The sequence below is a fragment of the Gallus gallus genome, chromosome 9, assembly GCF_016699485.2.
Source record: "Gallus gallus isolate bGalGal1 chromosome 9, bGalGal1.mat.broiler.GRCg7b, whole genome shotgun sequence".
In the NCBI taxonomy this organism is placed as follows: domain Eukaryota; kingdom Metazoa; phylum Chordata; class Aves; order Galliformes; family Phasianidae; genus Gallus; species Gallus gallus.
The window spans coordinates 22,016,753-22,043,590 of record NC_052540.1 but is presented as its reverse complement, the minus strand read 5'-3'; the positions used below and the strand labels follow the sequence as shown (position 1 = coordinate 22,043,590).

Here is a 26,838-nt window from a genome sequence, read left to right as displayed (position 1 = left end):
TCTTAGTCATAACTTGAATTTGTTAAGCGTAAATTACTATGTGGTTGGTTGACCTCTTAATGCTATCTATTCATTTTTCCTTTGGTCAAATTCCAAGAACAAATTACTTTATGAAATCAGCTTGATACAGACTGGCTGTCAATTTTTCTATTAAAAATGATCATGCATTATTTCTCTGTGCCACTAATGCGCAGCGGAGAATCATTTCCAAAATGAGTTCTTGCTCAACTGGGTGCTAATAGTAATAGTTTTGTGAGCAGAGCCTTCCCTGAGGTAATAACCTTTTTTCTTAAGCGTATTAAGATAGAATTTTCTGATGTATTTGGTCACTGTTTTGTTTGAGAATTGATATTGTGGATATTGGATATGAAATTATCACCTAATTTGCCATGTTCAGTAACACTTATCAAGAATATGCTGTCACAAATGATGTGGGTTTTAATAATGTAAATGTAGACACGGCCTCGCTCAGTCTGCTCCACGCCATGCATATACCCAGCCTGGGGCACGTGGGGTCCCTGTCGCACCCTGGGGACTGGCCATGTGGAGGGCAGCCCTGGACAAATTGCTTCCCATCAGCAACAAATCCCTTCCTGAAACATTGCAGCAGTGGTTTGCATTGAGCCTCAGGCTGGGATTTGCTGAATGACTTCTGTCCAATATCTACACTGTGCTGGAGTTGCCAAGATATCAAGCCTAAGACATGTTTAATTTAACCACGTGGTATGGGTGAGGTCAGTTTGGTACCTGGAATCCACTGTTATGATGGGGTTCCTGTCTTCTCATTCCCTTCTTGTGTGTCCTTGGGATTTCTTGTGTTGCTACTAACTGCTTTTGGCTGTTTCCTTCTGAGGCTTTTTGTATGGCAAGGCCAACAAATAGATGTTTAATGAATATGCGGTAATATTCTAAGGGAAGAAGTCCCTTCTTTTCTGCTTCTACCAGTGTTTGAGGTGGCTGCCCCCCACCCCTCATTACTCCCCTGCCTCTGAAGCCCCCGCCATGATGAGCCTCCTCCACCTGGTACTCCAAAGCTTCCACTTCCTACCCATTCCTGTAGTTAAACAGTGAATTTGGAAGGATTTTCCCATTACTTTGTTCTCATCTCATGCTCGTTTGTACGATAACATTTTGTTCATTGTCTCCAAAAACTGTACTTGTGCTGATGGCACAAACTCTTGGTTTCCTCCTCGAGGAGCTGATTAAGAGCTTCACCAACACTCTGGTTGTCTGCTTTATTCCTCTTGACTGCTGCTTAACCTTTTCTTCAGTGTTGGCTTCTGCCAGTTTAGGGTGGCTTTATCCTTTTTAACATCTTACCCTTTCACTTGCATCCCATGCTGTGCACTGGGATTTGCACAGAGCTGAGTTACCAGCTGAGTTGGCCGTGTCAGCTCCCAGCCCACCTGCTTGTGGGACAGCTGTTATTTAGGGCACACCTGGATCTCTCTAATTGTCCCTCGTTGGGGACATTTAATTAAGCAAAATTCCTCTTTTTGGACCAGGGCAGTTGCTGGGAGGACCAAAACGGGGCAGTTAATATCAGGAGATATGTGGGTGCAAGATAGAAAAAGAGCCAAATCTGAACTCTGGAGTATTCCTGTAGTATGTTATATGTGGCATTTTACTGCTGTGTCTAATAATGCATTCTTCACATCTTGTGCAGCAGTCATGTTACTTCATTATTTTAAAATTTAGAAGCTTTTGTTTTACAAACCAAGACCCGTGTTTCCAGTTCCTCATTATGGTGCTGCTTTAATTGTATTACTCCTCTCATTGTGAGATTGAATATGGCCATTCAGCTAGAAAAAATGCTGCTAGAATAATGTAAATGGTCGAGCTTTGGTCTTTCCAAGGTATTTAAAATTCTATTGCTGTTCCCATAAGCCACAGACAGCAGTGGGTTGTTTTTCATGGGCAGACAGTACATCCTTCTCTTGGGGCTTTTACGGGCGGATTGTATGAAATGATAACGCAATGAATGGGGCATCTGCCATATTCCATCAGCTGCCTAAATCAGCTGTTTCAGACAGAAACTCAATACAATAGAATGTGTTTCAAACAGCTTTTCAGGTGCATGGAATTTCAGGAGTGTTCTTGATGCATTTGCACTGGGATAACTTTAAAGGCGTTCGTGTTGCTCCAGTAAGGGTGTAGCTAAAATGCTTTCAAACCACCTTCAAACTAATAAAATGACTTTGGTACTCTGAGGAGATAAGAAGAATATCATATTATTAGATTTGATCATGGCGTTATCCAGAAGTCTTAGATATTGTAATGCCTGTTGGATAAAATATTACCATTGTAGTGAAGAGCAGAAGGAACATCTTGTTCTAAAGAGCACTTTGGGGATAGGAAGGAGGAGAAAGATTTGCATGCAGGAATAAAATCCTTCCTGGTGGAACGTAAGTGGATTATCACGTGATAACACTTTACATGCTAACTGCATGGTATATTTGTGCAGTGCAGAGCTGTTTATCCTAACCTGCAAAAGCCTGCCGCACACATTCCTGGAAATTCAGCAGCCCAGAGTGCTCGTTATTTAAATTTTATTCTGTGTATAATTTGCAAACTTGGAATGACGAAAACCCAAAGATTGAATCTTGAAGCCAAGCTTCAGAAACAGCCTTCACACCTGAAAGGGAAACGCAACATGGATGTGCTACGGAGAAATCAGCAGTTCTACTCTGGAGCTGTGTGTGGTGATGCAGAGTGGTAAAAATTCTAGTTCTGTGGACAGCATCACTGGAAATCCCAGTGTGGCTTCTTGCCTTCTTGGTGTCCGTTTGCCCATCTGGTACTGGAGCAGGTTGCCCAGGGCCCCATCCAACCTGGTCCTCTTCATTCTCTTCTAATGAAACAGATCCTTCTGTGACCCTTAACCAGAATGAGAGGAAACTTGGCAGCTGTGCTTGGACACTGCTTGTGACCTTTCTTTCAGGAGAGACTCTTGTTCCCTCACGGAGAAAGCTTTGTGAAGACACTAATCTCCTGCAAATGCAAGCTTGAATCAAAATGTTATTAGACATCCTCAAACCTAACTCGGAGTGGTAAAAATATCCCCAGGTTTCTGAGCTCACTTCTTAGGAGGAAGGTTTAACGATCCAGAAAATTAAGAATAGTCACATTTTTCAATGTAGAGATATTCTAATTTTAGATGTCCGCACTTTGTTTCCCTCGTAGCCTTCAGCATAAGCATGGATCTGTATTTCTGAGTACTGTGTGGCATAGCTGTCCTTTCAACCTTTGGGAGTGCGTTTCTGCCATGCCCCATGTTTTAGTCCTGCCTCTCGGCTGAACAGAAAAGCTTTATTTCATGTGTTAGGGGTCATGCAGAGCTGAAGAACTGGGTTTCTGTGTAATCATGCCAAAGAAATTGGAGGCTGTTACTGCATCCCTCTCACTGCAGTAGAAGAATGCCAGCCCCACTGGCTTTCAATGAATGCATTTTCCAGGATCACTGAAGGGCATTATTTGGATCTTCTACAGCATCACTGTCTTTTGTCTTAAGCCTTTGCTGTCCACTGTAACTCTTGGGTGATGGAATAGCTGGTGCCAGCAAAATGAGAGGTCCTGAGAACTGGTAGAATCTGGCTGGGCGCTCAAACCTCACTGCAATTAAAGCATTATTGTATCAACGTGGCCATAAAACTGTATTAGAAGAGAAGTAGGTTGGTAGAAAGTGCTCATTTGGAGCACGCCAGAATGAATCGTGGCTGGGCAGGCTTGCTTCAGCCTGTGTCTTGCTTTGTTCTTATCTGTGGCTCTTCAAAGAGAGTTGTGCAAGTCTAGACTCAATATATGGTTGGGTTAAAAGTCATTTTTATCATATTCTCACGCTTTTCTTCTGTTTCCCCCTAAGTTAGGATTTAAAAGGTACTTGAGCTGAAGTTTGATAGCACAGATGCATAGGGTTCACCCTTGGTGAACAGCACCTCATGCTTGAGACTGGCGATTCCTGTTAGACTTCCTTTAAAGCCTACAAGTGCACGAGGTTTGAGAATTAACCTCAACGTGGCCAAGTGGAAGATGTAGTTATATTTTAATAACATTACTTATGACTGAGTAGTAATTTATAATTGCATGAGTGAGACGTTTTCCCATCCCGTACAACCCGTATGGAGGAGTGCAAAATATAAACACACTTCTTTTTTGTATTTTCTTCCTCCTTGTCTTTGAAAGTTGATGTGTTATCACGGAAAAGGTTGGATAAATGTGCATGTTAGAAGAAAGAAAACAGATTTTGCATTAAAATTCCTGGTTTCTCCGACAGAAATACATACGACCTTTTTGCTGAAATAAGTACTGAAGAGAACTAATGTGAATAGCATTCACGCAGTGCTGAAATGCCTGCATTATTTCCCTTGCTTTAATGTGGCGTTCATCTCCACTGTTAGAAGCACCTCATATCTACCTCTGTGTACAAATACAGCTACGGTGGTCTGTTCAAATGCTGCAGAAAATGAAGGAGATATGTGGCAAATCCTTAGAGCAGTGTTCTTGCTGCAGGCATCCCAAGGTCACTCGTTCCCCCACCAGGTGTATCGCAAGAAGGATGAACTCTCCTGCCCATGGTTTGACTTTTGGGGGCCAGGACTTCCACGAGGACAGAAGGAGCTGAGCAATAACTCAAGGAGAATGCATTTTATTTCTTAATTCTGCTCTAAGTTTTGCTGCAGCCACATCATAACTTTCTTCTGTGCTACCCAAGGTCTGGAAGAACAATGGAAACACAGCGTCTAACTCTGTGAGATAGGATAACACCAGAAGACATGTGGCTATCAAACTGTAGGGCCAATTCAGTAGGTCAGGGGGGAAGCATCTATTGGAAGTATCTATCTATGGGGAAGTTATCTATTTGAAATAACGTAAAGAGTTTACATTTCATAATTGCTCTTTATTGCAGAAATATTTTATGCAAATACTGGGGGTAGAGGGATGTTACCAGATGGAAATGCAATAGTTGTGGAATTCTTCCTGGCACTTTTGACAGCATATATAATGCTGAATGGCATTATGCTAATGCTTCACCCTGGAATTCATATTTTATAGCTACTTTGAAATTCAAATTAAAGAGGTTTCGAAACTGAAAGCCTCTCCCTCTAAGATATACAGCAGTATGCAGAGAAGCATTTAGCTGTATTGGCTCCTGAGTATTGTCATAGCAGTGTGTAAGAGGATGATTATGGTGTGAAATGTGAGCTGGAAATCTCCAAATGCCACCTGTGCTGCAGGGACGTTCTGCTTTGCTGGGCGAGCACTATGGAAGCTCCTGTGCTTTTGAAGAACATCACTTCTTTCCATAGGGGAAAGCATTTAGAATCCAGGAGATGTGTAAATAGCACCAAATTAATGCGTTGGGCAGTTAGCAGTGCCCTGGTTGCAAAACCACGTGGGATGCACTCACAGCAGTCCTGCTGTGGGGTTGGGGTCTGGGGTATCAACTGACTTCTGATAGAATATTGCAGCAGCAAAATATCGAGATGGCAAAGATCTGATTTCCTACCAGTTACACCTCGTGTGAGTTACTGATAAGGTAAAGTTTTATGCAGTCGTAGAAAGAGATAACAGCTGCAGGAAAGCTACAAGGCAGCGGTGCTTTGCCCACTCACAGCTCTGCCCATTCCCACGTCTCTCCATCCTCATACATAAAACACCAGTTTTTCAATGCGTGTGGTTGGATCTTTTTGAGAATGATTTACACCCTCACATAAAAACTTCTCAGGCTAGCTGAGTTTATTTGGTGACTGCAGCCTGTGTCTTTGTAACTTTTAATGGTACTTAATCCTGCCCTGTTGGCCTCTGCAGCTCTTGTTGTGTGCCAACCCCTTGCTGCAGTGCTGCTCCAGCTCTAGCATAGCAATAAGCCTAAGTCCTCAGTGTTTAAAATAAAAACTGTGATAGCCCCAAAGGTGGAAACCTGCATGTGCTGTCCCACAGAGCAGAGTGGAGGTCTGAAATGGGCTGAAGGTGATCCAAAACTGGAGAGGTTTTGGACTGTGTGATGAACTGCAGTTCATAGCCTGCTAACGTAGCGCCAAATCATGGCTGGATCCTCAGTTTAATTTCTAAAGCAATTCTTTTACTGATGTAAAAGGGGCTGTAACATGCTGGAAATGTTAACATCCACTGTGTGCACAGTTTGCTGTTTCAGTACTGTGCAGTCATTTCATTCACCATCAGTGAGCATGCAAAAGTGGGAGCTGGCAGAAAGGAAAGTACACAGAAGTGAGAGGAGCCATCTAATATTCACCCATATTGCAGCACAGATTTTCCAATTACATCTTTGAAATTGTTCTGCTGGAGCTGAAGCTGTGAACTCCATGGGCCAGAAACAGAACTTGTACAAATTACTTCCAAGCAGAGATGCGGTATATGAGAAAATATGCTCTGAATTTGTACTTTATTAGTAGTCTTACCAGTGGAAAAAGCTGAAAGTCCCATTTAAGTTGATTCATTGCAAGTAATTTTTTAACAGAATGTAATTAGTGTGTTCTCTGCCAATCTGCAGACAAGGGAGGAAGGAGTCCTTACAGCATCCCTCATTGCTTAAGCAGTGACTTTCCACGTCAGAAATCTTAGGACAAAGGCAGAATTGCTAAATAGCTCAGGTCTCAGTGGCAGAACTGACACACCTGGTCATTTCCTGGGGAACTGGGCTTTTTTCATAGGATTTTTCAGAGCAAAACTGTAATTTCACACATCTGACCAACCTCAGCGAGGCAGGGAGGCATCGTGCTGCATCTGACACATCTGAGGTAAATTAAGGATCGCCATCTGGCAGACAGATTCCCTTAAAATTGTTCTCCCTTTTTAATTAAAATAGGCTTTAATTAAAAACAGACATGTCAAGAAGTGCTGAACATCAATTATTTTAGTGACAACAGTTTCCAATTTGGGATGGGCGCGTGCATCAGGAGAGGATTTTCTCTTGGGTAATGTCACACCAACTCAGGACCAGCACAGAAATAGCTGTCTTTCCCTAATCTTAGGGTTCATTAGCATAATACACAATATTATCAGTGAGCATTGACCAGGACCCAAAGTAAACAGAACATTAGGGATATTAGTAGTAAGAAACGGTGATTTTACATGTTGTGATGTTGGATATTGAGTGCAGGAGACTGTGTTCCTTTGGCTTTGATCAATGTAGAGATGCTGAAGCATGTAAGCTCAAGGGCATTTTTGGATGTGCCCTCTTTCATCTTTATCTCAACTGACCAGCTGCTCAGTCGGGTTGGATATAGGAAAGGGTTCTGCACTGGAGCAGGGTGGGAATAGAACTGCACCCCAGGGAGCCCTGACCTACTGCAGCTCAGGGAGCATCTAGAAACGCTCTGAGACATGTGGTCTGTTTTTTTGGTGGTGCTGTGTGGAGCCAGGAGTCGGGCTTGATGATCTCTATGGGTCCCTTCCAACTCAGGATGGCCTGTGATTCTGATTTCCCAACTTTGCTGTGCTGTGGCCATCACGGCGTTAATTCATCACGCTGAGCAAGGAGGGGGTAAATCAAAAGATGGGCCGAGGCTGACTGGGAAGGGATGTTTTTAAGGGAAGTGCTGAATGCCTTGGGCAGGTAGCAGTTTGTTTTAGCAATTCCTTTTCTCAAAAGAGAGAATTCTCTTGGGGAAGAAAGGCTGAAATATTCTTGGCTCTATTAACAGGCTTATTTATTGTTGGTAGCACCAGGGTCACGAGGGAAAATGACCTAGATATTATAGCTTGGAAGCAGGTTTTTAACAGCTGGCAGATGGGGTTTATTCATTCATAAAATGCTGATTTATAACATTTGGGGGGGGGGGAGGAATGGCAGAAAATATGAAAATCCAATCCGTTCATCAAGTATTTTGGTGCAAAATCAGACCTGCTGGTGTGAGGGGGAGATTGTGGTTGTTAAAAGCAAAGCTATTACAGTTTAATCTTCATCGTGCACTGACAAGGTTTGAACACGGAGTTATATTAACTCAAATGACCCTCAGAGCTCAGACGCCTTCCCTGCTCCTCCTCTTGTGCAAACAGTATTTTGTGCTCTCATTTTTGGAGAGAGAAGCCAATAGGAGGGTTGAGCAGGAATAACTCACTGTTCAAAATTATTTCCTACTTAATTACTTTGGGCCTTCAGAGTACCAAAGTATTTAAACACCAATGGAAACTTTACCTCGCGTATTTGCTTGCCTTTGTTCCTGCTGTTCTCAGAGCTTTGCTCTGTGCTCTCCATGTCAGCGAGTGAGGGCTGGGCTCAGGACAGAGTTCCCTCTGATGGACTGGTGTCTCTCTCCCTGACGCACTAATGAATGCACAAGGCTGCCCGTTCTGCTTGCTGTCTGCTCGGCAGATTGGCAGCACTGCTGTAGTAGGTGCCCCACCTGCTCAGCAATCCACCTCTGCACTCGTGGGTGTCTTTCTCATGTGTTTCATAATCCTCCAACATCCCCGTGTGGCTCAGAGGTAAGAGATGGCATTTCTCAAATCTGAGGAGCCTAAGAAGATCAATTATTTGTCATCAGGCTTTCTTTGATGTTGGGATGCTCTAAGTTCCTTGCACCTTCTCTAAAAAAAAACAAAGCAACAGTACAAAGCTATTTTCATAGATACATTGGATCTCTTTTTTTCCTTCCTTTTATAAAGTTCTGAAATACAGGGCATGAGTCAGTGGTGTTGGAAACCAGGAAGGATATCTGTCTTGTTGAGCAGTCTGACAAGATGACTCAGACAGCAAGAAACAGTTATGTCAGAACAGAGTGAGCAAAAGGCATCCGTCTTGTCTTTATTACTCAAGAGAGCAGTATTTTGTGTCATCAGATGATGCGTCCCGAAGAACTCTGGAATTCACTTGCCAGGTGCAGGCCTTGGAAATCACCTCTGCAGCCCATTTCTCACTCACTCTCCCTCCATCAGGGCTCACCTCGTCCTCTACCTCTCCATAGGAACATCATCTCCCCCTGCACCCATCCCATGCAGGTGTGTTTCTGTGGAAGTAGGGCTTCTGGGTCCCTCTTTGTGAGAACCACAGGCAGGAATTTGGATCTGCCACAGGACAGATTTTCACTTCATACCTCAATGCTTCTGCTGTCGGTTACCAGAAAGTTTGGTAGCCATAATTAAAGTATGCAGGAGCAGAAGTGGGTGGTTATTCAGGGAGGCTGGGATTTTATCCTGCTGGTATGCCTTCATTATGTGTACATTTTTACCTTTTCTTTGGTTTCTGTCCCCAAAATATCCCTATTTTCATTGTGACTGATGATGGAAAAGTTTGGGGTTCTGTACTAAAGACACAGTACATGAGAAGAAGTGGTAAGTTTGGCTTGGATGCCCTTTCAGTAAGCCAGAATGCCTTCTTTAAATTGCCTGGAAAACAGGAAATCATGAAAACCTCACGAAAGTGATATTGATGGAAATAGTGCACAAGCAGAAGGGGGTTGAGAAAATCAGACAATAAAACCCTCTCCTTTCAGACCAGAGAGCCCAGTGCCCATGTCCCCAGTTTGGTGGTCTGTCAGAGAAACCCAACCTTGCCAACGACTGGTAGGCAGCTAAACAAGCTGCACTTAAGTAGGAACATGAGATGATGCGTAGGCCCTTCTGTTGATGATAGGTGGATGGTTGGATGTGATGATCTTGGAGGTCTTTTCCGACCTTGGTGATTCTGTGATTCTCTGTGCAGCTCAGTAACTAGAACAAAGAAAGCAGAACTGGAAATGATTGCTGCTACAGCTCATAAAATGTTTCCTTTGGTAGGTCACCTAAAAAAGCTGAATTTTGAAGAACAGCTGGCTTTGGAGATCATCAAACTGGGTAGAGGGATGGCCACAGTGTGGGGAAGGGGAAGGTGCAGTGAACCCTTCTGATCCTAGGCACGAAACCTAGAAAAATATTTCCACAGTGATAGTGAAATCTTAATAACTTGTCAAATGCACTGCTCAGAAGACATCTGGAATGAAAAATAGCTCCAAGATTTCCAGCTGAACAATGCACAGTTCATTGTACATCCATCAGGAGCCAAACTGAAAGTTAATTTAGCTCTCTGATGAAAGCCAGGGCCAACTTCTCAACTGCGGAGATGAAAACTGGTAGTCTCAGCAGTGACTTCCTCGCTGCCCACGTGTGTGAGGAGCAGAGGGGTGCTTTGCCATGCCCATGAAGCTGCTTGGACCTTCCCAGTGGCACATGGGGAGGGCAGCTGGAATTTGTGCTACACACAACCAGATGGGTTGGGTGCAGGTGTTCCTCCCTTGTTTTGGGGAAAGCTGATGCGGTCATGGAAATATTCGTAGTTTTCCATAGAAGGGACAGGTTTTGCTTCCAGCGGGTACGTTTTGGCAGACCCTCTGTTAAGGAAAAGAGACATTTTAGATGGTTTCTGTGAGAAAAAGAAAGATGGAAGTAGACACGGCTCCTTGGTTATCCCATTAAGAATAGCAGGAGGTCCCTGAATGCTTCAGTGCAGTGAGCCACTAAGATAACATTTGCAAAGGGAATCCTTAACGAGGTGGTAGGAACACATCAGTGACTTCCTTTGTCTTGTAATTAAAAGCTGCTATCTCTAAAGTCTTTGGCAGAGAGCAAATTAGGAGGGACCCAGGACAGGAAAGAGCCATTACTCTTTAAACAGAAGGTTACCATCCTGAAGTGCACAAGTACCTCATTAGGATGTAGAATCTAATTTAACAAAACAGGGGAAGCTTAAATTAAGGTGCTTCAACTGCAGATGAAACCACACATATATATATTTTTAGACTCCTGAAAATGCATAAATAAGAGCTTAACACTGAGGCAGTACTTCCTTGGGAACACTCAGCTCCCAAGGGTTGCTCTGGGAGGAGATGGGGACGGTCACCCCAAGGAGCGTGGCTCCGTGTGGGGCTGCCTGCTCCTCCCCATGGCAAGGGGCAGAGAACCAGGGCAGGGCCTCCCCTTTCCCTTACGCCTTCTCCCCATCAGCTCCTCAGTTTCATTTCCCAAGCTCGTTGCTCTTTGTTTGTACACGTGGTACACAGAGGTGGTTAAACATGCGATCAAATCTCTTATTACAGGGCTTGCAGAAAAGTGCAAATTAAGGGTTTGTGCTTCACGTTGGGTGTGAATGACAGATAGATCCTGCCTTGGGCTCTCCCTTTGTAATGAAGCTATTGGAGTAAGTCACTGATTAGCTCTGGTGCGCAGTGTTAGGTGCAGTACATGCTGCATTTCAGAGGTAAACTACAGCCAGTGGTGACTCATCCCCACTGCAGCAATAATTACAGCTCAGTCAAAAAAGATGTAACAGAATTAATTCAAGAATGTTTAGCCTGAAGGCATCTGACAGCGTTTAGAAAACGTGTGAAATGTTTTCTTTGGGTAACTTGGAGAAAGAAGCCTTTCTGTAGATTGACTAAACTGTGTGGAAGGACTACAGAACACCTCCCACAGCCAAGCCTGAGATCTCAGGGTACCCCAAACGCCTCCCAGGGGAAGGGGGCAACACCAGGTGCGTTTTGCTGAGGGCAATTAGTAGAGCTCTGGTCCTGACTTGCAGCTGGGCCCCACTGAGGAAGGGGAGCGGCTAATTGTCATTGCCTGTCCTGGGGGCATCCAAGTAGCTCTGATCCTCATGGACAGACCTCTTTCCCCACAGACCTCCCCACTCCTCCAGATGTGTTTGTCTCCCATTTCCTTGGGCAGAGAGCCCTAAATCCATCCTGGTGCAGGTCCGACAGATGACCTGAATGGGGACAGGTGGCTCACGTAGCACAGCCCCCGTTGTGGGCAAGGTCAATAAGTCCTTGATTTTCCTTCAGAAGGTCCATCAGGAAAGCCATCAGCCCGGGCCAATCCTGTCTAATGCAGTGCCACTGCAGTTCATCATCTGGGTATTGCCTGAGCTTCCCCACACCACCTTTTCAGCTGCAAGGTCCCTCTTTGAAGGCTCTCCTGGAGCCCTGGGGGTGTGGAACATTGTGTGCAGTAGGAGAAAGAGGAGGCTGTCCCTGTGTGCCACATGGGCTGTGTTTCCCAGCTACCCAGCTTAAACCCAGCTCTTTTACTGGCTTTAATGGGATTTGCCATTCTCTGACCATGAACGCAAGTGGCAGCCTGGGGTGGGCTCTGCCTGCAGCCCTGGTACAACTAAGTGTTTGATGAGCACAATTGTCTGATATCTACAAAAGCCTTAGCTCTCTGCTGCGTATTTTTGTGCTAGTACTTCCAATTTCCCACATCAATTGGTTGATAACTGTCTTAGGTTTGCTCTTCAGTAAAAGGATCTTAATTACACAATAGACGGAGCACAAAGCCTTGTCTCAGCAGGCTTCTGACAATGGAAATTGGTGATAAAATGCATTAGAGCCTTTGCTGGTATTGTTTACACATTTACAGCAGTGGTTGTGCTCCCCAGCGATAGAAAAAGCAGTAAATAAGAGCTGTTAGGGTCGTTCTTTTCATTATCAAATGGTTTTGTAGCCTTTGGTGCTTACCCATCCATGCATAAAACAGGTATCACCTGTAATTAGTGGAAGGTACTACTCTTAATTCTCCTGACTGGAGAATTAAAGGCTTTATCTGACTCAGAGCCCACCAGGTTTATGTGCAGCAATGGAGGTTAAATTGGGGGTGCTTTCCCCAGGACAGCTTCCTGGCTGAAGTCAGGAGCGGAGAGAGGAAGAGAGGTGAAGCCTCCATCAATCCCCTGACAGACCATAATTCCTTGTCATTGCAGCCCCATCCGTGGGTCTGTTTTATGGCTGATGAAGGAGACCTGATCGCTCCCATTCACTGATGTGACTTGGATTTAGCCGTCGTAGCTTTCCATCCTCAATGAATCAGCCTGATAATAAAATAGCTTGGATGTGGATTTATTTATTTAACCCATTTAACCACGCTCCCTGCTGCCTTATTCTTCCCTGCAGAAGTGTATTCCCAGGGAACAATGCATATGTATAAGGGAAACCAGAAAGGAGGCTGAAATCTGCAGAGCTTTGTGAAGTGCATTTTAGCTTTACCTTTCACACATTGAATCATGCCTTTAAGTGCAGAAATTGTTATAGAGCAGGCAGGGACAGACAGCATCTCTAAATGCTCTCGGTTCTATGGTGTTTTATGAAAAAGCAGTGTCTCTCTGGTCGTCATAAGGAATGCGGGGACAGACTTGAAGGAGTTTATTTTAACAGTTATGCATTTAAATCGTTCCATTAGAGTGGACATGCTCTCCTCTCTCCTGATAACAATCAGTCTTAAGAGAGCGATGCGGGCTCTTCAAGGAATTATTTTTGCCATTTCAGAGCTTAATCTGCTCCTCATTTTTAGGAAAACGATGATTTTAGAGGAACAAAGCCATCCAGATTAACTTTTGTGGCCACGTACATATTTTCTGCTATTGCCCTGTGATGTTATCGTCCATTACTACAGATTTACTGAACAAATGAATTAGCAGCAACCTGCTCTGGCCCTGAAGGCACCGTACAGATCCCAACTTGTTGATGCTGCCTTTCCTTGCTCTCTCCCAGCCAGCACCGCCGGGCTATGAGTGGCTCTTCTGAGCATAAGAGGGTATGCGACGTTCTTCTCTTATGGCTCTTGTCCATGTGTGATAATAGGGGGCACTGAGATAGGAAAAGACTGGGCTTTTTGTGCCTGAAGTATTTGGTCCTACGTCCATTTTTTATGCGGTCCTGAGAATATGAACACATCAGACATACCTCTACAGTAGACTAAAGCAAGAATCACTACAGAGAAGGGCAGTATTTGCAGGACTGTAAATCGTAGAATCGTAGAGTCGTAGAATAGCTTGGGTTGGAGGGGACTTTAAGGGTCATCAACCCCTCTGCCACAGGTGAAGTAAGTCTTGATGCCAGAGATGGGCTGCATTCCCCATGTTCTCCATAGGACCCCGAATCTTCTGGACTACTTATTAAAGAGCAGCTGGAAAACATTTCTCAGCCCTCTGAACTCATCATCGCCACCCCATCGCTGTGTTTTTCATCGGGATTTAATTCAAATAGTTGGTGGTCAGGTGCCCAACCAAGAATAACTTGGTGACATTGAGGCAGGCACAGGGCACATATTCCTACATGCACGTACACATCCAGATGTACTCAAACCCTCCCAGTCTCCCCAGCCGTTTCCCTTTCCCCTCCATTCTCAGAGGTACGTTTAAGTCATCTAAAACTCTCAGTGCATGTGAAGGAGTTTGTGCTGTGTTAGCCAGTACACGTCTTAAGAAATAGCTGTCTGAGCTTGTTCATGCCCCAGAGATGCATATTTCTGTGGAGCCAAAGGAAACAGCACCCAATTCTTAAGGCTTTGGGGCTCCAGCAATTTGGGGAATGCTAATTATGCCTCTGAGTGCTGTGCCTCCAGAAAGTGCTCTAATTGCAGGTCCCTTCTCAAGCCTCATTTCCCTGTGCCTGGCAGCGTGAGCTTTCAGACCAGGATTTTGATGAGCTCTCTGCACTTCTTGCGTGAGACAGCTTGTCTTAAAACCAAACGAAGGTGAACCTGCAGGTTTACAGCGCTTCCCAGGAGGTTTGCTCCAGATTCAGAGGTCTTTTTTTGGAAAGCTGCTGTTTATGGATGTGGAAAGGAGGGCAGCCTTTGCCACTGCAGTGTTCAGGGCTCAGGTACTCTCCTCTGCCTCCCCTGCCCATGGCTGGTTGGCTCTATTGGTGGGCTGTCCGTGCCACCCAGAGCGTCCCTTTGTCTTCTGGTGCTCTCCATTGGGGTTAAACACAGCATGGGTCTTTCCTCTGTTCATCTTTGTAACCTATTAGCGTTGTTACTCTTTGAATTATCCTAATTTTATCCTTCTGCAAAAGGAGCTATTTAGAAAATATATTTATTTTCAAGAGTCTCTACCTTTTGACTCATAGTCCTAATTACAAATAATGACTTGATGGGGCGTGTTAAAACGATCATCCTGCTGAGTGAATTGCAAGGCTCGAAAAATGAAGAGCTTTCTCATCACCTGCAGCAATTTCAGGGAAATAAAGTGTAGAACTGCATTAAATGATCATTTTCATCACTGTAAGACACAAGGTGGTTTCCTCTGTGCTCTCCCAACAATGTTTTCATGTCAAATACTGTCAGCTTCACTGCTGTCTCCATGATTTAACATTGCCCAACCCCAGCCCGAAGTATTGAATGATTTTATTTTATCATTATTATCATTATTTTTTTAACGAGAGCTCTCATTTCAGATGAGATGCCAGAAAATGTGCTGACCTTTAAATAAGAAGGATTAAGGCAGGACAGCTTTGATAACTTTGGTTGGCTTGGCTAGATAAGCCACAAAGTAAGACATGGTCTTGTCTGCCAGGGGTGATATAGCATCACAGAGCCACCAGGATTGGAAAAGAGGGTCAGGTTCTTCCAGTGGGGCACATTGCTGCTGAGGAAAGAAGCAAGGAAGAGACTGAGGAAAAGGAAGGAGAGTGAAGGAGGTATATTCAGAGAGTTATGACTTCTTGTTGCCAACTCCCTTTGATTTTGAGACTAACTTGTTAGGAGTTGCACTGAGATGGAGGGTATGCTTTAAATCAGTCTGATGGTTTCGCCAAGATCTTTATTTAAAGCCTCACCCCTTAAATTAGGCAGCAGTTACCTGACAGAAAGATGATTGAGTTAATGAGGGATTATTACAATATTCTTGATTTGAGGAATTAGAAAACAACACCTCGCTCTGCCCCGGGAGAGCCAGCTGTTTCATTAACAATTAATAGAAAAAAATTAGACACTGCGAGAGCTGCAAATCAGCATGAATAGTAGAAACCAGGGAGAGCTGGGCTCAAATATATTTTTAAATATATTTAAAACCTGGCAGGGCTCAGCTGAAAAGGTTGTGTGTCTGCTGCACGTGGGGAGATGGAAACCAGCACGCTCTGCTCCCCAGCGATAGAAAGAAGTCATTACTGTGAAGATGGTTTATCTCTCTGAACAGATATGGTATTGTCTGTGGAAGTTCTTCCCACGCACCTTTGCCAGGTGGAGCTGGGGCACTTAGGGTGATCTGCAGGCACTCTGCTATCTGATGTTATTTATCACTCCAATTATGGCCATCGTTGAATGGAAGCAGCTCAGTGCCAATGTGAGGGCAGCCGCCTGCAGAGAGGTGGGAGTGTTGGGCAGAAGGCAGCTGTGGAAGGTGTTGGTCAGCATTTTGTCCTTGCTACAGTAAGAGCATCCCCTGCCTGGTGCACAGGGAAGGCAGCTCCTTCCACTAGACCTTCTGCCACACGTGCAGCTTTTAATCAGGAGATGCGTAATTGCATTTAATGAACGCCGCTGCATTCAGTGATAGCATGGAAATTGTTAATTGAGGCGTTGAGTACAGGTTGAACCTTGAGCTATTGAGTGGTGCGGTGATTTTGTGGATTATTTTTGGAGTCCAGCTGGATTTACTGGGCTGTGAAGTCGATCGGGGCTTAACGAGATGGTCCTCAGCTGGGGCTCATCCATCCCCACCTGTGTGAGGTTGGGAGCAGAGGAGCTGATTGGTGCTGATGGTTAGAGAGCTGTGGTAGGTTGTGATGAGTTGTGCTCCTCTCTGAGATATGTTGAGGGCTTTAGAGTGTGGTGGTGGTTTGGCAGCCCAGAGTAGAGGATTAACCTTGGAGTGCTGGCATGGCTTGGGATGGTTGGAGACTTCACCGTGAGTGAAGATCTGTTGTTGAGCAAAGCCATCAGAAGTTCATCCACAACTCTTTTCCTGGAGCCCACTGTGGTTTTGAGTGCTTGGGAGCATTGCTCTGCCAGGGATGAGGAGGAAGGCTTTGGCTGACTGATGCAGACCTCCTTGCTAGCTGCGATGCACTCCTATACGTTTTCAAGCATGTTAAATTCTTGGAGCTTTTGCTGTGTACACCTCAAAGATATATTTCAACAACTGCTGTAAATCTCTGGAACTGATCAATATGATTTTGAAACCCAGTGTCTTTGATGCATTGCTGTGTGATTGTGGGGATGTTCCTCACCATACTAATTTCCAGGTGCACCTAGGTTGGGCGTTGCTCTTACTGAAGTCGATGAAAAATGGACCATTGCTTTTGGAGATACAGAGGCAGTCTCATGCAGACCACAACAGGAGTTGTTTAAGATGTTTTTCAGTGATAAGCATATGCAGAAGATGCCTGCTGTGAAGTAAAGAAGCCCTGACAATGTATCTAGTAAAGAAAATAATAATAATAATATCTCAACTAGGAGACTACTGCAAGAATTCATAAGCCCAAGTATAGTTTTTAGATGGATGTTTAAGCAATGGTTGTTATGCATGTGCTGAGTGAGATGTATAGCATCATACAGCTTCAAACAGTGAAGAGAGAAAGTGTTAAACAGGGTGCTGCTCTCAGAAGGTCTTTACTGTTCATTAAATTACCTGATGCTCTCACATAATGTCTTAGGGTCGATGATGGTCTGGGCTGCATTTGTACTGCTATTAGTTCCTTGATGCTGTATTTCCTATCAATGGAACTCATATGTATGCTGCATCAACCTCACTTTGTGTGCTGCTGCCCAGGGGCTTGGATCAGACCAACAAGAGCAGCCTTTGCGAGCTCATTGATTTTTATTTTCTGGTGGTTTTTTTTTGTTTTCATTTATCCAAGCCCATCTGTTTACTTGGTGTCCAGATGTAGGGCCAGCACATGATTGAAGTGCTGTCCATGGTGTAGCTGCTGTGACCAGGTGTTAGCAATGTGTACGTGGTTGGGTGGTGGGACACTGCACAGCTGCCCAGGGAGTGCTGGGGGTCGCCATCCTTGGAGGTGCTCCAGAACCATGGGGATGTGGCACTGAGGGATGTGGGCATGGTGGGGTTGGGGATCTCAGAGGTCTTTTCCAGCCTTTTTGTTTTGATGATTCCTAACACTCAGGCAGTTGTTTCCACATCCTGCTTGGTTTTTTGGGGAATCAGGGGTGGTGCCTGAGCCCAAGAGTTGGGGTCACAAAGGGCTGGGTAAGGGGAGACCTCCTTTGGCTGTGGGGTTTGTATATCACAATAAGGACCTATGGAACTGGCACCAAACATCCCCCCATGATGTGGCATTGTTGTGATCATAGAAAGGGTTGGGCTGGAAGGGACCTTTAGGAGCATGCAGTTCCAACCCCCTGTTATAGGTAGGGACACCTCCCTCTAGACCAGGCTGCTCACAGCCCCATTCCAGCCTGGCGACTTGATTACCTTTGTACCTGCTGAATAAGTCGCTCTGTAAATAGCTGATGTTCTTAATCATTGCAAGGTAGTGCATATCTCTGGTCACAGTGTTGACTCCTGCATGGCTGCAAGGCAGAAAGTGGCACCGCCATTAACCTGCAGAAACAGGGAGCACTTGGTGCCCTCCAGCCACAAAGCATTTAGGCGAGGCGGTGAACCACCAGATGAAGTTGTGGCCTCCTGACACTGTGTAAATGCAAGTATTTACCTGCAGGATCTGTTCTGTTAGAGTCTGCTGCTAATGTGGATTTTATTAGGTTAGGGACCATTAGGGACCAAAAGCATTACTTTCTCTTAAATGCACTATGCTCTCTGTTCCTCCTGAGCACTGGGTTTCATTTGACTTTCAGGGCCACCAGCCTGGGTTTCCTAGGTTTGCATATCTACAGTTTGGAGGAAGATGCTCAGTGCCCAAAATATCCATTGGAGGGGGAAAGATGGCTGCAGGAGAGGCAGCTGAACAAAGCTCCTTGGTTAAAACTACCTATTAAGTGATCATATGCCAATGATTTAACCAAGAAATGCCACATGAAGGGGATGAGGGGGAGTACCCCAGCTATAAACTTTGTAAGATGCTTTTCTGTGCTATGCTGGTGTCACCATCACAAATACTGACTGTTTCACATAACCAGTCTTGTGCACTCAATGCCTGCAGGTTACCCACGCAGCCCAGGAGTGGCAATTTGAGCCAGATCTCTATCTGTTCCATCCCATTAATGGCACGCTTGGTTCGTTCTTGTCCTTTATTACTGATGGCTGTGGGGCAGCCCAGCTGCACCCCCTCTGCCCTGGGCTGAGCTCCTCCTGCTCCTTCCCCTCCTCCCCCAGCACAGCAGCTGATGCCATCCCCTCCTCCTCGCAGGAAGGCACTTAAAATGCTCCCTGGGGAGGGCTGCCAGGTGAAGGATGAGCCTTGCCACCAGCTCTGATCCCAACACCGTGCTTTTATTACTACTGTTTTAATTTATTTTTAGATGGAGCAGGTCTTGCTGAAGCAATGAGGCTGCCTGTGATGGCTGCGCTGCTCCCACCACGCTGGGGCTCATCCGGAATAGAAAAGCAATTTGGGGCTCAACTGCGTATCTCAAGGGTCCCCTTTTGTGCACACTCATTACCCCAGCCCAGCAATTAAGAGTTTGGGCAGCGCTTTAATTGCGTTTTCCTCTCTGTAAGCAGTGGCGTAGGAAAAGCTGAAAAGCCACAGCACTGATTAATTTTACAGCTTGATTAAAGGCTGAGAATACAACGTTTTGGTTTAATCGTGCTGCACGTGCGTGTCCATGTGTTCCTGTGGGCTTTGCAGTGGGAATTGAATGATAACCCACAGCGTGGAGGGGTTCGCTGGTTTGCACATCACCTGTCCAGGTGGGATGGATGGCTGCAGTGCCCACAGCGCTGTGCAGCACAGTCACAGCCCCAGGGAAGGGCACCAGCACCTCCTGCACATTGGGATGACCCCACACTGATGGATGTGCCCCCAAGGAAATAAGCAGCTGCTCCAGAAGTGCAACTCTTTGTTTTCAACTGGATCTCCATAAGCAGACCAAGCAGTTGGCTTTGCCCTCAGCTTCTCTGACGTTGGCATTTTCTCACTTGCATGTTAAGATTTTGTTTGGTGTGTTGTTCCAGAATCAGCAGGGAAGGCAAACGGTCCTCTCAGCACTTCCATGTGTTGCTATGTCCAATTGACTTCTAGCCTAGAGGCTTGGTGGCCGTGGTGGCACCTCCCCAGGCAGCAGGATGGTGGCACTACTGGTACCCAAGCCCTGCGTGCAGCTAATAGGCACCCAGCGCTCACAAATAGAAAATAGAGGTTTGCTTCGTCAGTGCTGCTGAGTGATGCTACTTAAAAAATGTGCATTAACATATTTGCTGACTTACTCGTTACAGCTGAATTGAGTGCACTGATTACCTGAGCTTGCTGGCAATGAGATATGAATATTTATTTGGCTGAGCTGAGAGCAGATTGGCGTGACGGTAGGGCAGGAGGGAATGTGCACTTACAGTGTTTCTTTTGTCTTCTGTGTCTTACAACATGATTATCATTTAGCAAAATAGAATTATCCCATTGATTGGATTTGCATCATCTACAACCAGGTGGCCTTTTCTCTAGTTAAGCATCCTGATAAATACCAAATAGGTTGTAGTATAAATTAGCATTAGACTGATCAGGACTTTATTGCCTTTTAAATATTCAGCACTCCTCTGAGCTCAGGCAGAGCATGATTTTGCCTGTGCAAAGCCTTTAGTGCTCTGCATTTAAACATCATTTTTGTCCCTTCCTGATTTCTGTAGAGTGGGTCTTTTATTGCTTACATTGCTCTGTTTTGGTCACTGAACAGTAAAAGAAGAGCTGTGTTCTCAGAATGATGTGAAGGGGTTTAATGACGAGACGTGCATCAATAGGAAGGATTTGTACAGGAGCAATCAGTAGTTTGCCTCACGCTGAAAATGAAGTCAACCTCAGATGTTATGTGATCCTCTTCATTTGCAGAGGGAGAGACCTAATGAGCTGATCTGGGCTTACCCTGCTTCTTACAGATTGCAGGGCACAGTTGTGTTATGAAGTTCAGCAGAACTCAGAATCTCTTTAGTACAAAGTGGAATTCATCAGCAGTGGGCATGACAAACCCAAGCATCTCTCTGTGAGTTGCTGAGTGAGCGTCTTCTCTCTTGCCTTAAAACACTGTGAGAGCACTGATGCAAATCCTACGTACGTAAATTCTTGTCAAGTGCCCTTCCTCACCTTTTGTCAATGGTCAAGAATTTTTTAAATGACTGAAACAAAGGAGTTGTTCTAAATTTATATTTAAAATAGAAACAAAGTGGGGGGGGGAAAGGTTCTCATAAGCAGAGCCTTTACTGTTGGAAACATGAGAGTGTGGCGTTGTGTTGTTGGTCTCTTGTAAACTGGTTGGGACACAGAGAGATGATGAAATGTGATCGTTTTGGTGCCCTGACCCACACAGCATCGCGGGCTGGGGGATGATCCACAGACAAATGGAGGATTCCCATTTGGAAGAAGACATGGAAAATGTAACACAATTGACGTATGAAGGTGTCTTTTGAGTATTAATTAAAAGAGAATATTTTTTTCATTAGTACAATTACTGAGAAGGGCAGCAGTGCTGCAGGTTGACCCCGTGTTGGGTGAAGCTTTTCATGCTCTTCCTTTGTTCCGTTCCCTTTTATCTGCTCCTGCTCAACAGTCCAGCAAACAGCAGTGGCTTGGGGCTGTATGTGAGAGCAATTGATGCATGGTGTGAAAACAGAGCTTTGTGGCTGAGGGCACAGCACAGCCCAAGGAGCTGCAGTGAATTTCCCAGCTCTGTGCCTGGCTGTGCTTGGAGTTGCCATCAGCATTGGTGCAGCTGGGGGTCATGGCGTGTAAATCCTTAGTTTGAGTTCATGCCTTTGAACAAGTGCTGGAGGGAACTGTAATGATTCCCTGGGCTGTGGGGCTCTGCTAAGTGCCCATCAAGTGATGGAAATGGCTCCTAAAGCTCTCCCCTCCCTGCTCCCACACTCAAGTTCCTAAGGCAGTGATCACAACTGCCACAATAAGAGCAAATCTGTGTCCCACTCTATGGTCCCTGTCCCCATGAGTGTGGCATTGCCTCTGCTTCCCCAGGCACAGAGCTTGGAGGTATGTGGATGCTTTAATGACATGAACACACAGATGGCATGACCAGTGGTCTTTCCCCAAGACCACATGTGTCCAACCTGATAGCTTTATGTTTTTGTTGTCCTCTTGTTTTCCTTAATGCCTTAATAAAAAATATGCAAAAAATGTTTTGTTAGGCATACATGTTAGCTACACTATTTTATACGTGGCCCAAGACAATTTCTATTTGCTCAGTGCAGCCCGGGAGAGCTAAGAGGTTGGACATCTATGCCTAAGACCCTTTAGCTTCCCTGCCTGAGATGGACTCTGTTTGAGGTGTGGCCCTGTCTCACGTTCACATGAGGCTGGGCTCAGATCATGCAATTAGTGTAGATTTAATGACGGAGTTATCTTTTAATTGGAAGAAACTACATCACATATTTCACCTTTCTTGCCCAGTCCTGTCTGGGAGCACACTGCTCTGTGCTTAACGTTGGCCAAGCATCGATCTGTGGGCTCCGCCATAGAGATGCTGGGAGACAATACTGCAGTAGAGCAGCTCGTTACAGCCAGCTGATTAATTACCAGTGGAGCAGACCATTGGTAATCCAATGGGACTCTAAAAGCATTTTGATTAAGCTTAAACTTCCCAGAATAACAGACATGGGATTGAACCCAGCTGGACAGGGCAGAAGTCTGCATTGCAGGAAGCGACTGCACGAGCCCGAGAGTGCGGCCTACTGCTTGCTCACAAACTTCAGTCACCTTTCCCTTAAACTTGCCATTGATTTAAAGAACTCTTGTTATTACCTGACAAGCTTCCTCGTTCTCTGCATTTATTTTGATTTTGTAGAGCTTTCAGCCATGCCTTTATTGCTGCTGAGCAGTAAAATATCTGTTATAGCCAGGGCCATAAATCTCCCCCTACCCGAGGGCTGTATCCTCATGGCTATAGATCACCACAGCAATTGCCAAAAAGTGCCATCATATCACACTGCAAATTAGGGGATGGGAAGACAGGGATGTGCTGATGGTGCCCATTATGTGCGTCAGAGGGAAGTGCTCTGCTCCCCAAACTGAGACAGTTACGAAAAGTTCAGGAGGAACATCACTGGAGAAGGAGTTCACTGGAATGGGTTGCCCAAGGAGGCTGTGGGTGCCCCATCCCTGCAGGCATTCAAGGCCAGGCTGGATGTGGCTCTGGGCAGCCTGGGCTGCTGGTTGGTGACCCTGCACATAGCAGGGGGTTGGAACTGGATGAGCACTGTGCTCCTTTTCAACCCAGGCCAAGATCAGAAATAGATGGTCAGTAGTGGTTCTTCCTCCTTGTATGTGGAAAATGAGGACAAAGCCATAGATACAAGGGACGATGTAATTAACAGTGGCTTCTAATGGTCTGATTTTTAGACACCTTGTTGACATAGATGGAAATCAAAGCACGCTTTGAAAGCTGTATGGAAGTGTGTTTCCTGTACCTGGGAAGCACAAAGGGAGCAGCAGCCGCACGGCTGGCATCCCCAGCTCCCCTCCCTGCCCACGTCCCAGCCCTCAGCTCCCACTTCCCTCCCTGCAACATTAGCAAAGTAAAGAAATATGAATAAATTAAATGCAGCATCAATTATTTACCGACCCGAAGTGTCTCTTCCTGCTTTCTCAGGGCCCCCCCATCCCTCCCAGCACCCTGTGCAGCGCAGCCCTATTTGAGTCTTTAAATTATCTAACACTTCGTTCAATTTTTAATCCTCCCCGCCATTTAATAATTAATGACCTTTGGATTTAACTTTTTTTTTTTTCTTTTCTCCGCAGCCCCGCAGGCTTTGGAGAGAGACCTCAGACAGCCTCTATTTTTACTCTCAATTTCAGGCTTCTCTTTCCCACTGTTTACCTTCTTTGCCACCTCCGTCCCCATCTATTCTGTTTTTGAGATCCTTTCAGTCCATGTCTCCCTGCTGGCCCCCTCAGCACAGCTCTCACTCCTTTACTTGCTGGGGCTTCCCACTTGCTGGCTGTGCTGCAGACACTTTGCAGCCTGAGTATGGTCAGCATATTTGTATGTTTTTGGCAGCAGATGGGCCCAGAATGCCAAATTCTGTGGGTTTCTTCCTTTCCCCTTCTCCCTTTTCCCTTTTCCCTTTCCCCTTTCCCCTTTCCCTTTTCCCCTTTCTCCTTTTCCCTTTCCCCTTTTCCCTTTCCCCTTTTCCCTTTCCCCTTTTCCCTTTCCTTCATTTGATTGGAGTACGTTTTAATCACTCCAAGTGGCAAAGCTCCCCCATGTAGCATTTCCCCCACCTTTTCGTAATCGCTTTAAGAAATTTCCCTATGTCTTTTCCCAGAAGGAATCCCACGAGGTTTCAGTGCAATGGCAAAACGTCATGTAGGGCAAATATCTTCTAATAGAGTGCTTTTCTCCCAGAGGATGCTCGCAGGTAGCAGGCTGTGCAGGGCGCCCATCTGGCTGGTTCTGCATGCATCGGTGCGCAGGGCACACGGGGACACCTCCCCTGGGTCCCCACCTTCCCAGCCTGGAGGAGCGCATCCCAACATCTGTGTCCAGAGCTCTAAAAGCTTCCTTTTGGCTCCATCAGGGAGATGGTTTTTAGTACTCAAAGCAGCCTCACCCGTTACCAACAAGAAATGGTTCTGCTTCTCAAAGCTTTGCTAAGGAGGAAATAGAGTGCAGCACGCATGGTGGGGATGGGTTGATGGTTGCATTTGGTGACCTTAAGAGGGCTTCTCCAACTGTAATGATTGTGACTGTATGGCCTGGAGGAGGTCCCTCCCATCCCTTCCTGTTCTGCCACACATCTGCAGGACGTGACCCAGGAGCCCCATGCAACCCCTGCTGTGGGCTGGGAGAGACCCTGAGCACGGAAGCCCAGGTGCTTTGCAACACCTGTCTGATGAGCACCTGCACACCTCAGCCGTGGGAGAAGGGTATCAATCACGGAATCACAGAATGGCCTGGGTTGAAAAGAACCACAATGTTCATCCAGTTCCAACCCCCTGCTATGTGCAAGGTCACCAACCAGCAGACCAGGCTGCCCAGAGCCACATCCAGCCTGGCCTTGAATGCCTGCAGGGATGGGAGGGTTCTTTATTCATAAATTCAAACTGCAGCAGTTTACATACCAGGTAGCATGTAATTGCTCTTTAATGCTTTTACAGCCCAGCGCTGTTGCAAAGGATGAAGAATTATCAGGATCTCTCTCGAATGATCTCATTTGATGAAGGAAATATTAGCTGGCAATGCTCGGTGTTAATTCTGGCTGGCTGATGTTGATGGCTCGATGCAAGCTCTGCTTCAGCTGGCAAAGGAGATGTTGCTTTGGGCTTTGAAACATGAAGATGTGAAAATGAAGTGTCACATACATTTTGAAAACAGCTGGAGAATAGCTGGAGGAAATGAAATGTGGCTTTGTAAGGGAAAGCTCCCCAGGCCTGGAAATGCTTAACCCCACACATTTGTATTTGGTGTCTGCAAATGCTCCCAGCATTTCCCCTGCTATCAGGCAGGTGAGCTTGCTAGCACAGGGTTACGTGCACTGGGGGTCGTGCCTTATGACTGCTTCAGCAAAAAGTGTGACTCTAAAGGCACGTTGCAGGCAGCAGCACAGCATTGGGCAGCCCCAAAGCATGGGGAGCTCAACCTAAGTGCTGATTCTTGGCCCACAGAACGTTCTCATCCTGCACATCCCTGTGGGTTGCCAGGCAGTGCAGGAACACATCGCAGAAGGGTTTAGGTCCTTGTTTGTCCCACCTCGATGGGCTCGGGGCGCCCATCAGTGCTGCTGCCACCCCCACTGGGGGAAGCATTGCTGTCCCATTCAACTGCATTTCTGATAAGAGACTTAAAATGAAGGTTCTGATTTATGGTGCCCAGGTGTGAATAGCTTCCCAGAGTGTTGGATGCTTGAAGGATAGCAGTGATCTCTTGGGCTGTAGCCTCAAGGAGGGCAGTTTGCGGAGGGGTTGAGGAACGCCACCCGTCTTTCAGAGGTGACAGCTGTCCATCAGCCTGCTGTAGTTTAATTAATGGTTGGGGTGGGTTGGGTTGGGGATCGTAAGGGTCTCTTCCAACCTCAATGATTCTGCAGATCAGCTGATGAAAGAATCTGCTGATGTCAGAAGCTCTGGGGAGCGGTGTAATGACTGCTGCTAATTACACGGCTCCGGTGTGAGCTGGGAGGGCAAAACTTTAAGCACACAAAAGCGACAGTGAGGTTTAATTACCAGCAGGAACTGTGGTGTGGTCAGTGGCTGCTGCCCATACACAACAATGGGGACCCAGGGCAGCACGAGGTGGATTTCTGCCTCTTATGGGCTGCGCCAGCACTGCTATTTCAGCACTTTTCAAGGTGAGGGGATGAAATATGCATGCGGCTCCCTTCAGGGCAAGCTGGCTGTGCTATCAATTTGTGCCAGGTCAACTTAGCAAAGCCCTTGGATTAAAGAAAATTGAGATAAGATGTGGGTTTGCTCCGGCCGGCAGCCCCTGAGCGATGCTGTGAGGCCTTGGCTGCATTTGGTTTCTGTTTCCTGCAGGGGCTGCGATTGCTGGGGATGGATGTGGGCACCCAGGTGGGTGTGAGTGGCCCCCAGTGCCCATGGCAGGCAGCTCCTCGCCCCCAGGGTGTGCACATCAGCCACCAGCACAGCACTTCCCAGCACACTCACTGGGTTACTTGCTTTTCTTTGGCTTTTTCTTCTGCTTTCCCCAGTTTTGCACAAGCTCCTCATTACGCTGGTGGTTAATAGCAGCTTCAAATGCAAATCCAGCAGCACGAGGGTGGCACTGCCTTGCAGAAAGGAGCAGCGCTTCTGCACCTGCCTTGGCTGAGCGCAGGTGGGATTGAGGGGAGGGCTGGAACCGTAGCACCAACCATTGCAGATCATTGGTGCTGCTCAATCAGAGCAGGAGCCCTCCTGGGGGCACAGCCCACATGTGGAGCTCAGCAAGGCTTTGTCACTTGGGGTTACACAGCAAAGCGTTGTGTGATTCATAGCATTTGTGGTTTGAACTTCTGGTGTGTTGTGAGCTGTTTGTTCCTTACCT

The 26,838-nt window shown here is 46.0% G+C and overlaps 1 protein-coding gene across 4 annotated transcripts in view; it reads left to right on the top strand.

Annotated features, from left to right (window-relative positions):
* The window catches only part of SCHIP1 (schwannomin interacting protein 1), a 131,080-nt gene that overhangs the window by 66,150 nt on the left and 38,092 nt on the right, over positions 1-26,838 (top strand). The gene's annotated exons all lie outside the window — the stretch shown is intronic.